Source organism: Haliotis rufescens, unplaced genomic scaffold (genome assembly GCF_023055435.1).
Source record: "Haliotis rufescens isolate VD_foot unplaced genomic scaffold, xgHalRufe1.0.p SCAF_45, whole genome shotgun sequence".
In the NCBI taxonomy this organism is placed as follows: Eukaryota; Metazoa; Mollusca; class Gastropoda; order Lepetellida; family Haliotidae; genus Haliotis; species Haliotis rufescens.
In genome coordinates, this window is record NW_025964168.1 from 1,778,644 (window position 1) to 1,791,882 (window position 13,239).

The 13,239-nt window shown below is 42.6% G+C and overlaps 1 protein-coding gene across 2 annotated transcripts in view; it reads left to right on the top strand.

Annotated features, from left to right (window-relative positions):
• The first annotated feature begins 7,650 nt into the window (after positions 1 to 7,650).
• Positions 7,651 to 13,239, top strand: part of LOC124145907 (tubulin tyrosine ligase 3-like) — a 79,452-nt gene continuing 73,863 nt past the window's right edge. For both annotated transcript variants that reach the window (XM_046515875.2, XM_046515876.2), the window contains exon 1: positions 7,651 to 7,824. The gene's annotated coding sequence lies outside the window, so the exon portion shown is untranslated. The remainder of the gene's footprint in view (positions 7,825 to 13,239) is intronic.

A 13,239-nucleotide genomic window follows, 5' to 3' on the forward strand; every position in this document is an offset into this window, starting at 1 on the left:
TCGCGATATTTTGTGATTCTAATTCATTTGGGGAGGATTATGTCTCAGCACAATTCCAGATATATGGCGGTGTCTGTAAATAATCGGGTCTTGAACAGACAATCCAGGGACTGACATCATGAGCATCTATCTATGCTACTGGGATACGGTGGCATGCAGCAACCGTCTCTTACGAAAAGCAACTGTTGCTGAAAAAAATTCTTCACGGGTATTACATCCTAAGTGTATCGCAGGTACTACATTTAGAGCCAAGTTCTGCGCGTGCACTTTATACAAATTTTGAAATTTCTTCGACGATACTCCCTTTTGACTGTATATTGACATGGCGCTCAGAAACGACATATATTGGATCGTTGAAGTTCGTTTTCGAGATTCAAAAATCAGATATGGTAATCTGAATGATTCCTTGAACACGTATCGATCGAGTCATCATCACCCGCCCCAATCCGTCCCCTATCGATCAATGTTATCGAAAAAAAACGAAAAACCAATCAGAATGCGCGTAAGTATAGAATTTTGATTAAAATAATCCCGATACAATTTGATAACAGTAATCCCGAGTACTTAAATCAATAATGGCAATATGTGATTATTTAACAAATAGTGAAAAAACATTGTGTTGTATTAATTGTATTTATTAACACAGATAGGGCCATATACTGTAAGCGATTCAAATCGTTTGTTTACATTCAGTTAACAGCTCAATTGACAGCACGGGTGTTTCTATTGAGTGTAATCTCAGACTATCTATTTGGCCTCCCAAACATAAAGGGCAAGTAAAGTCAACATAGCAATTTGCAGAATCCAATACTTTAGCGTATACCTGCTCACAAATGGTTGACCAAAATTAAATTTGAAAAAGGAGAAAACCGTAAAACGGACGATAATAAAACATCAGGCAAAATCTTCCCCAAATCGAAAAATTCCGCCAGTGCGGGGAATCTCTGAGAGGAGGTTTAAACGTGTTACCGGCGTTTGACGCGCTGCGCAATTTCAACGATCGGGCCGGCGCCGAGTCTTCCTGGTGTATCATTAGTTGTCTTCCTACTTGTCCAGCACATATTGTTATAGGTACAAGTTCACCCGAGCGTGGTTGTGGGTAAGACACTAGGGGAATAAGGGGACGCATCTCATATTGAACATATTAATCATTTGGTACGATTTGGACTATAAAAGGAATTACAGACAAGAAAATGTGTGGATTTACAGTTTATTGTCAATTTTAAGAGGGATCGGCGCTTGGTTTTTGCCGGGTACAAGCTCACGAGTAACACCAGACTGACTTCCATTCATTGGAAATGTTCCCATGCAAAGAGGATGCCCAACCACCTTCAACAACAAAGATGACTTTATCACAAAGAACAATTATATGTCTCCGAGCAGTGGGACGACGCCAAAAATCAGAGGGCGGCATCCAAATAAGTTCAAATTCATTGAGATGCTGCAGGTTGAGCAACATAATACTGCGATCACAATCCAGATAGTTTGAAGCCACCCAAGAAGAGGATGTATCGAGGCCGAGACAGACTATGGAATGATAACTATCTAGACGTACCTAGACATCCAGATATTTCAAAGCCATCAAGTGTTAAGGGCTAAAGTGTACCTATAGTTGCTTTGATGTATCACACTAACTAAATAGATATTAAATTGTCGGATATCATTTCTTGTTAATAATTAACGTAATACATGAATCAATTTTACAAACTGTTAAATATTGTAGCGTCATATATCAAAGACAAATTATATGACCACTACATGTTACTACAGCATTGATATCGACAGACAGTTCGAGAATTATATTTTTCACAAGCCATGCTTTAATGAAGTTAACTCAGAAATACTGTTAAAAGCGGCGTTAAACCCAACTCACTCACTCATGAGACACAAGATAATTATTCGGAACTAACATTCTAAATGTATTTACAATTAAAAGCAGTTATGTTATTAAAATTGTAGAAATTCATCATTCAGAACAGTAAAATGCGAATTTACTAATTCAACAACAAAGTCCTTGACCTCCAACAGGGACATTTCTTGACAAGGGGTCATTCGTCCAGTATCCGATCAACAACACTGGTTACAACTTTAAAGTGACGACGGCCCAGACAGTTCAATACGGGATATGACCTCCATGAGCGGCAATGCATATTCGAATGCGGCGTCGAACTGAGTAGACAAGCGTCCTCACATCGACTGCAGGTATCCGATTCCATTCCTCACGGAGGGCAACGATCAACGCTTGTCTCGTGAAGGGAGGATGTTGACGTTTCCGAAGACGACGCCCCAGCTGGTCCCAGAGATTTTCTATTGGTGACAGATCTGGTGATCGAGCTGGCCACGGCAGGACAATCACGTTGTTGGCGTTGAGGAAGTCTCTAAGAAATACGGGCTTTATGGGGTGTGGCGTTATCTTGTTGGAACACCGTCCGTTGTTGACGCTGGATGAAAGGAAGAACCACTGGCCGTAAGATATTGTCAATGTAGCGTTGTGCTGTCAGATTGCCTTCGATGATGACAAGTTCCGTCTTCTCGTCCCCGCAAATGCCGCCCAAGACCATCACACTTCCGCCCCCGTAAGGTTCCACCTCCTGGACACAACAAGGGGTCTTACGTTCACCACGTCGTCGATAAACTCGCGTCCGCCCATCAGGTTTGAAGAGTTGGAACCTGCTCAACACTAAACAGACAATTAAAAAGACAAACATCCGGCAGTACAACTGCAGTACAGCAGTTATACCTATATACTTATAATTATAACGCTTATCAAACACAGACCAAACACAAACAGGCCCGTACAATATATACTACTAAAAGAAAGTGAAAGAACGCCTGATTCTTACATATTACTAAATAGTTAATCAGTCATGGCATGTGTGACATGATATATTGCTTTGAAAGAATCATGTGTTCTTTAACTTCTTTTGAGTAGTATATATGTATCTGAAACAGATATATCACAGAGATATACCTACCACGTTCTGAACATAACAACGGACCGCCTCCGTGGTCTAGTGGTAGAGCGTCCGCCCGAAGGTCCGGGGTTCGATCCACAGTCGCGTCATACCAAAAGACGTTAAAGATGGTACTCGTTGTTTCCCTGCCTGGCGCTCGGCATTAAAAGGCTAAAACAAGGACTGGTCGTCAGTATCGGAGTGGAGTATTCATGTTCAACTCATGGTATGTAAGTGAACCAGCACTATTAATCGGGACCGCTGCCTCCGTACCTTACACCTACGTGACAGACTCTCCACTGTGACGTCATCTGCGCTGATTGCGCTTGAGCGTTTCATCAGACGTCACACCATACGTCGTCGACTTCGAGGGCGTGATATCAGGGCGTACATCGACCACTCAGAGGAATGACACTGACGAGGCAACACCGGCTTCGGCGTTTGCGGTGGGCACGCCAAGTTGAACGCTGCAATGCTGTAATAGGCAGTGTGGGTTTTTTTCTGATGAGAGTTGGTTCCAGCTGTTCAGAGCCGTCGGCAGAACACGGATCTACCGACGTGTGGGATAAAGAACGGCTCCTTGTTGTATACAGGAGACTGTACCGTTTGGCGGGGCAGTGTGATGATTTGGAATCCTTCTGACGTTCATACGACATTAAAGTCAAATACCCCGAGAGGGGCACGAGTCGCGATTGGGCTTGTCCCGGAAAGACAGGAGTTGGCCATGAATGGCCGATTGGCTGAAGCGCCTGTAAAAGAATCATTAAAATTCTCAAACACATTGAACACATTCGGCGTTAATATCTAAAACAACGTTAAGCGTTGGGCGATGACAAATATGTACATGCTTGTGAAATCGGTGTAGTAACATTCAAAAGAAACCATATCAGATTAATGAATTTGTATCTTTTTAGTGGTTACAGATTAATGTTGATGATCGAGAATATATTTTCTCGTTTCCATGGATATTTCCTCCTCGCTGATTTGTAGCAGGAAGTAAATGCAGATAAAAAAGGAATAAATCTGGAAAAATTTATTTAAACAAGGAAGTTGTTTATATTTTGCGTTTGTGTTTGTCAAAAAGTGTTATGTCATTCAGACTCAAGCTAATAGCAGTTCACTTCTGTCTTACAAAGTAGACACAATTTATGGATAACAACCTCTTTAATACTGTAAAGACGAGGTTCCGGTATAGATCCTTATACCGTTGTCAAGCAAGACTGAATGAGGAACATTCTACAGACTATGCAGAGTGGTTGAGGATTAACAGTAACAACAATTGCATACATGAGTGGGATAACATGAGTGAGTAATGACAGCAGAAGGATAATACTTTCACAACATGATGGACGGCGAACATGGGACATGAAGCTAAATAAACAGGATAAGTTTGTATAGGTGTGGTGATTATTGCTTAATGAATTCATAGTAGGCTGGTGGGATGAACTAGCCTTGATCTCTGTTAATTGATGGCTTGTGGCGGCCAATGTGGACAGCTTCTGTTAGTTTTCTTTTAGTGAAATCGTAGGTTATTGGAGAGGATTTGGACGTTGTCCCAGTTGATGTTGTGATTAGGACAGTTTCTGATACGGTCCCCATCAACACCAGAATCAAAGAGCACAAACCCTCAACCAGCAAATCAGACAGCAAGCAGCCATCTCGGACCATATCAGCAACTGAACTACGTGTTCTTACGACAAGCATAGTCGCCTTTGACGGCAAGCATGGGTTGCTGAATACCTATTCTACCTCGGATCTTCAAAGTGATCACGTGACATAGTAACACTGGGACTTGTTTCCGGAAACAGATACTGAATTCACAGTGTTCGGGTGCAGCTGCTGATGACGATGATGATCATGATGATCATTATGATGCAGTTCAGATTCGATCACGACATCCACAGTATTAAAGTTACTACATGCATTGTGTCCGAGTGTTCCCGACAGTAACCTGACCGCCTTAGTGATCCAGTGGATAGAGCGTCTGCCCGGAGAGCGGTTCGACACCCGGCCGGTGCCGCGTCATACCAAAAGACGTTAAAAATGGTACTTGTTGTTACCCTGCCTGGCGCTGCTGTGCATTAAAGGGATTGATGGAATATTGAGGAAAAACGGCGTAAAATCATACTCACTCACTCACTTCGCCATATACGTGTAATAACCTCCAGTGAAGGCGCACAAAGTGAATGCAATATCAGTTCTTGTGATGTTTTATAACCCTGTTTTATAGGACGTACATACAACTCCTTTTCAGACCGTGAGACTTCTGAATACACTGACAGCCACACAAAAACCATCTCTACAGCTGAAATAAATAGTTTCAGATTGTTCTACAGTTTGGTTACACTAAACCTAAATCTGAATAATATATTAATATCATCATCAGATGCAAAATGTTTGTTAAAAACTACCTCGTAATGCATTTACTTCAAGTACATCGCCCGGTTTCACAAAGCGATCTTAGCGCTAAGACGACCGTAACCCCAATACTTTAACATAGGATTTTGGCCATCAAAATGGTCGACACGATCTCCAAAGTTGTCAGTGAACCTGTGCTGATTATAAGTGTTGGCCAGCACTAATCAGCTGGCCGATCGTTCAAAGTTGACTTTATAGTCGTGTAGAACAGATAATGAAGTAAATTATATAGATAGTAGTAGAATGTTGTTCGTTGTCATTTGCAGTCTACGCATGGTTCGAGTCCATAGATCGGGTGTGCATTTCTTCGTTTTGTTCACTAGGGTGGCCCGTAGAAAGGATCTCCGTTCACCGACATGACATCAAACACATTGATATTAATATGTGTAAATAATCGGAAACAACGATCCTGTATTTTATTCTGTAAGGGAAATCCAAGAATGTGGAAGTAGTCTGTATGTCACTATTTACATCATTTCAAAAATACAGTATCGCGGCCACCGTAAATTCGTATGTCGTGTAAACTTCACATAAGGAAATTATAACGACATTAAACTTTCCTGGCCTGTCTAAAGATTCATATATTCGGACGCTTCATAGGTAATGGGGTATACTAAAAGTAAAAGTATAAAATATAAATAACTTAATATTTTGTTGTTTAATACAACAAAATTACACGATTACTGAACGTTAATTACCATATCATAAAAGGCCACCTCCACACCTTCCTCTTTCTTACAGCTGGGGGGCACGGGTGGCCCAGTCGTCTAAGGCGCCGCAAATCGCTGGGCAGAGTTGCGTCCCTTGGCCACGCCAGAAACCTATGATTGGTGGTTCGAATCCCGGTTCGCCCCGATTATGTTTCAAGGTTTGTCAGCACCATGCCCGTGCTCGTGGGTTTCACCGAAGTAGTAAACGTCTGAGACCTGCATCACTTCGGGCTTTTTCTCCCACATTAAGCTGACACGTCGCGATATAACTGGAATACTGTTAAAAGCAGCGTTAAACCCAACTCACTCACTCACTCACTCCAAACAGCTATATCCGCTCCCGATGTCCTGATGTCCGTTGGGTGTCGATGTGAAATGAGATAAAACCATCACACATGTGATGAGATTAAAATAGAATAAAGGAAGTGATATACATGGACACATTTTACTGACTCATGTTACTTGCATTGATCTCTAAAAGAAAATAAAGTTTATACAGTCATATGTACCAGTATTTACATCTCTGCTCAGCTTAAGAACTGGCTTGTTTGAACAACAATGGATTAAATCTTAAATAAATTGGATTGATCTGAAAAATAGTTAATTTATGAGATCGTTTCTATATTATGTTGTTGTTGTTGTTGTTGTTGTTTATACAGTCAAAGAATATAATTCATCTACTCGGTTTTTTAGTAACTTACAATGTATACAGGAATCTACAACAGTTCAAGCCTTATGTGATTGAGCAACAGATATTAAAAACAATAAGTCAAACAGTAGTGGTTCAGTCCATTTACATAAATAGGGAGTTCCCAATGTGCCTACATTAATGTCTGTAGGCAAATTTGGATGTAGGCACAATGGGATTGAACCGTTCATTGTAGTGATATAGGTTGCATAAAACCATATTCACTCAATCTTTTACAAACAGGTCTCACGCCATAACCCACACAACCGATGTACGTGTGTTTTAGCATGCATACTCGTAAGAAGGGTGAGCTGATATAGTTTAACGCTTTGTCAATATACCAACCAAAACATGTCTAGAGAGCTATGATAATGGAATCTGATTTCTAGTCCATGAACTACGGGAAAGTTTTGTGCATTTGATCCATATCTAAACATCTAATATTGTTCGAAATATTGAAAGCTATTAAGAAAATAATAGTATTACTCTGAAAGGAAAATCACAAAGGCGGATCGAACACAAATCAGTTTTTGCATTCATGTATAGATAAAACTGTTTCCCGTTGCCCATAGAGCAAAATACCCCAGTGACACGGGTACATTTACCCATTGACTGATGTGAGAGTATATATTCACGTTACTGAATAGCAGTATACAATGGCGCCGTTCGTCATGCTGCCTTTGCCTCGGTGTGGCCTACATGTATTATTCAAATAAACGCTGCGAGTGATATGTTACTTGGGTATTTGGCTAAAAAGCCTCGGTAGTAATTGAACAGGACAATCAATAGCTCACCGCATGCTAAGACGGCACCTAGTTTATTAAGCATGTTTCGGAGCCGTCTATTGACTGTGGGGTATATTGTGTCTGAACGCCACATCCGCGCACACGACAGCATCGATTAAAGGTTACTATGGGAGACTAATAATATTGACTCTTCTACAAGTGTAAGAGATCAAGGTATAGCGAGTAGGTCCGTGTGATTCTGGGTGTTGGGGAATAGGATATCCAAGGAACAGCTAACCGCCTGGAAACTAGCCGCCGTTAACGCTTAGGTAAGTCTCTGTGTTTTACAGCTGTTGACAGGCGACGCAATCCTTGGATTAGCACTGATTTATTCTATAGAAATATATAGATGGAATTGTCTTGGAAAGTCTTCCATACGTTTTAGAGAAATTAGTTTCTGACGAGAGTCATATTCTAAAATGTAGTATAAAAATTATATAATTATTATGATGAAAATATTGTTATAGTCTGTCTGTTAATTTAGTACTTTAAATCTTACAAACTCGATAAAGAATCAAGTTTTTATAACTCGTATTCTATAAACATAATAAACACGAAAAATAATTAAAGTATAATCTGATATATACTTATATAAGATATTATGTATATAAACTTGCGAAGCGCGTGGCGTTTTGCATTAGGTGTGTATACAATGGTAAATAAATACTCTAGGGCGTGTCTAGTTTGGCTGTTTTGTACCATGGCACGCATTGTAGGCCGGTGACCCGACTGGCCCCATAGCCTAGTTAAAAGGCGCCGCAACTTGCATTGCTGCTATAGGTGTGAGGATCTGCCCGTTGTGCTATCTGATCCGGTTATGATCCTTGGTCTGGGACCCGTTTCTCAAAGAAACCTTAGCTAAGGTTAACTTTTACCACTATAAAAGCTAGAATTAAGGTTAATCTTAACCCCTATAAGGTTAGAACTAAGGTTACCCTTGTCTGAAGAAACACCGGTTTCACAAAGCAACGTTAGCTCGATCTTAATTCTCATCGCTAAGGTTGTTTTGTGAAACCAGACCCTGTAACATATAACTCCAACTCACTCACTCAATGACGCCGATGGACAATAGTTACATGATGGCTATACACGTACTACTAAAAACGTTAGGGACCACTCGATTCTTTCATATTACTATGAATCAATCCAAGTCAGATTAACTATACTAATATGAACTGGAAATGACTGTCATTTTAAAATATTCCCAAAAGATTTGTTATTACGTTACAAATGACTAAAGTATATCAAGTCATCCATTGCATCCAAACTAAAAAATGATCTTGATGTCAATTAATAAATAGTATTTTTTACTTTAAACATGGAGCCAATATCCTCTGATACGCCTGCGTATAAACAAGAGCAACAGCTTATACTAATATGAAAGAATCGTTTCCTTAACTTCTTTTGTGTAGGGGGCGGTCGGGTAGCCTAGTGGTTAAAGCATTCGCTCGTCACGCCGAAGACCCGGGTTCGATTCCCGACATGGGTACATTATGTGAAGCCCATTTCTGGTGTCCCCCGCCGTGATACTGCTGGAATAGTGCTTAAAGCGGCGTAAAACCATTCTCACTCACTCTTTTGTGTAGTGATCGTTTGCGCTAATGTGTGCCGATGCCCCCCGATGCTATAATTAATTTAATTTGTTCTAATCTAAAGAGACGACATGTCGTGCGCGTAGAGCTGCTACCTCTAACCAGAGACCATATAATAGATTTATGGTCTCTGCTCTAACACTATGCGAATTTCCCCTCCAGGAGACCAGCGATGTGTGTCCAGTTAATGTACGGGTCCTTCAGCCGCCTAACCACACTCCCTCCATGTTGTTATTTGATACATCAAGTATTGTGGTATATAAAAGAAGTATTGGTGATCAGCTGATACCGGATACGCCGAGACGCAGGGGGTAGATCTATCCGCCGTGTCGTGTTTGGTGAGGTCGATGCAACAACACATACAGTGATGCGTATCCTGTTTCCAAGGAAGGGTACTACAATCACCCAATACATAGGTTGTAGGGAACACGTGGTCGATGGGTAGAATTGGAAAAAATATTGACGTGCTTGATGAGTTCCATCTTCAAAGAATATGGGATGATCAGATTACCGAAACTCAAGTATTTATTTATGTGGCCTAATTGTTTATCAGCCATCTGTGTCGATGGACTGCAGTGCGTGAGTGCATACACGGGTTATCTTCATCCAGATGAGGGCCGGTCGGGTAGCCTAGTGGTTAAAGCGTTCGCTCGTCACGCCGAAGACCCGGGTTCGATTTCCGACATGGGTACAATGTGTGAAGCCCATTTCTGGTGTCCCCCGCCGTGATATTGCTTGAATATTGCTAAAAGCGGCGTAAAACCAAACTCACTCACTCACTCATCCAGATGAGTGTTGTAGTGTAACGTTGCAGACCAAACTGACACCGTCAGATGTATACTACCCAAAACAACTTAAAGAATACCAAAATGCGTTGCCATATCCACCAGCGAAGACAGATTAACTATTGTCATTTGGAAAAATCGGTGTAGTGTGGCCAAACAGTATGTAAGATAATGAGGTTTGGTTTGGTTTGTTTGTTGTTTAACGCCGCACTCAGCAATATTCCAGCTATATGACGGCGGTCTGTAAATAATTGAGTCTGGACCAGACAATCCAGTGATTGATATCATGAGCATCCATCCACGCAATTGGGATACGATGACATGCATCAACCAAGTCAGCGAGCCTGACCACCCGATCCCGTTAGTCGCCTTTCACGACAAGCATAGTCACCTTTTACGGCAAGCGTGGGTTGCTGAAGACCTATTCTACCCCGGAATCTTCACGGGTCAAGATAATGAGGTGTTTGTTTGTTTGTTTCTTTCTTTCTTTTTTAACGCCGCGCCAAGCAATATCCAGCTATATGACTGCGGTCTGTAAATAATCGAGACTGGAACAGACGATTCAGTAATTGACATGATATCATGAGCATCGATCCACGCAATTGGGATACGATGACATGCGTCAAATAAGTCAGCGAGCCTGACCACCCGATCCCGTAAGTCGTCTCTTACGGCAAGCATTGGTTGCTGAAGACCTATTCTAACCCGGAGCTTTACGGTAATGATGTGGTGAGGCCAGACTGTATGTGTGACAGTATCACAGCGTGTGTGTGATAGAGTGATGCGTGTCTGTTGGTTATCTGTTATTGTGAACGTGTACTGTGGTACACGGGCTCCGGATATGACGTCATCACTCACGTACGGGTTTTGAAGTTCAGGTCCGGTAACCATGGTGCCTGTAGCTCGTGGCATCTGTCAGTAAGCTGTTTGTCTCCATGTAAAATCAAGAGAGGTCAGTTGGTTCTTCGCCATGGGACGTGGGCGAGAAACAATCATCTTACATCTTCGCCAGTATTGCCACAGTGATTTCCATTGTGGAACCAACTCGAGCAGACGACCATTGCCGTCACCGTGCCAGCTAGAGCGTGATAAGCCCTTACATACATAATGGCCCTTCTTGATCGGGAGCTTGGGTGAACTGCTGCATCATTCGCACGTAGATTGTTTACTGGGGCGTAATCTAGGAGTGCTTTTGCAAAGTCCACGTCGACCGTTTCATCGTATTGGCAGATTCACTTTTTATCATGATCATGTTTCTAGGTTTGTCTTTGTCTTTGTTTGTTGTTTAACGCCACACTCAGCTATATTCCAGCTATATGACGTCTGTAAATAATCAAGTCTGGACCAGACAATCCAGTGATTGACATCATGAGCATCGATCCACGCAGTTGGGATACGATGACATGCATCAACCAAGTCAGTGAGCCTGACCACCCGATCCCGTTAGTCGCCTCTTACGACAAGCATAGTCGCCTTTTTCGGCAAGCATGAGTTGCTGAAGACCTGTTCTAACCCGGATCTTCACGGGTCTCTAGGTTTGTCAGTGCCATCCACGATATGCCTGCTCGTGGATTTCACCAAAGTGATAAAGGTCTCGTAGGACCTGCATCACTTGTTCCTCTTTTCCCACTTTAAGATGACACGCCGTGATATAACTGAAATACTGTTCAAAGCGGCGTTAAACCCAATCCTCTCTCACTCACTCACTCACTCACTCTCCATCCACGTTAGCTCTTTTGTTATGTAGTTTCATTTTATGAGTGCTCTTAAAGTTCTCCGAGTATTGGTATTGGCTATTAACAATAAAACGATTTCTTATTGCATATTTAATTCTGTCAATGCGTTGGGCGCTATCACAGATTTCCTTATTTGCCTGTTGTTTGAGCCATGGTTGTTGCATGTGTGCAGGTTTCATGAGGACATTTGAAGGTTGACTTAATCTTTGGTTATATCATCACCTGCTTCCTAAAATAGGCCCCTGGACACCGTTATCTAGGGTAAATACTACAGTGGTGGGACCCGTGAAGAACCTGGTTAGATTAGGTCGTGAGCAACCCATGCTTGCCGTAAAAGGCGACTATGCTTGTAAGAGGCGACTAACTGGATCGGGTGGTCAGGCTCGCTGACAAGGTTAATGCATGTCATCGTATCCCAATTGCGTAGATCATCTTATTCATTGGATTATTTACAGACCACCGTCATATATCTGAAATACTGCTCAGCAGCGGTTAACGTGTTGGCTCGTCCAGCTTATTCACCCAACAGCGGGGTAGTCTAGTGGTTAACGTGTTGGCTCGTCCAGCTTATTCACCCAACAGAGGGGTAGTCTTGTGGTTAACGTGTTAGCTCGTCCAGCTTATTCACCCAACAGCGGGGTAGTCTTGTGGTTAACGTGTTGGCTCGTCCAGCTTATTCACCCAACAGCGGGGTAGTCTAGTGGTTAACGTGTTGGCTCGTCCAGCTTATTCACCCAACAGCGGGGTAGTCTAGCGGTTAACGTGTTGGCTCGTCCAGCTTATTCACCCAACAGCGGGGTAGTCTTGTGGTTAACGTGTTGGCTCGTCCAGCTTATTCACCCAACAGTGGGGTAGTCTAGTGGTTAACGTGTTGGCTCGTCCAGCTTATTCACCCAACAGCGGGGTAGTCTAGTGGTTAACGTGTTGGCTCGTCCAGCTTATTCACCCAACAGAGGGGTAGTCTTGTGGTTAACGTGTTAGCTCGTCAAGCTCATTCACCCAACAGCGGGGTAGTCTAGTGGTTAACGTGTTGGCTCGTCCAGCTTATTCACCCAACAGAGGGGTAGTCTTGTGGTTAACGTGTTAGCTCGTCAAGCTCATTCACCCAACAGCGGGGTAGTCTAGTGGTTAACGTGTTGGCTCGTCCAGCTTATTCACCCAACAGCGGGGTAGTCTTGTGGTTAACGTGTTGGCTCGTCAAGCTCATTCACCGAACAGCGGGGTAGTCTAGTGGTTAACGTGTTGGCTCGTCAAGATTATTCACCCAACAGCGGGGTAGTCTTGTGGTTAACGTGTTGGCTCGTCAAGCTCATTCACCCAACAGAGGGGTAGTCTAGTGGTTAACGTGTTGGCTCGTCAAGATTATTCACCCAACATCGGGGTAGTCTAGTGGTTAACGTGTTGGCTCATCAAGCTCATTCACCCAACAGCGGGGTAGTCTTGTGGTTAACGTGTTGGCTCGTCAAGCTCATTCACCCAACAGCGGGGTAGTCTAGTGGTTAACGTGTTGGCTCGTCAAGCTCATTCACCCAACAGCGGGGTAGTCTAGCGGTTAACGTGTTGGCTCGTCC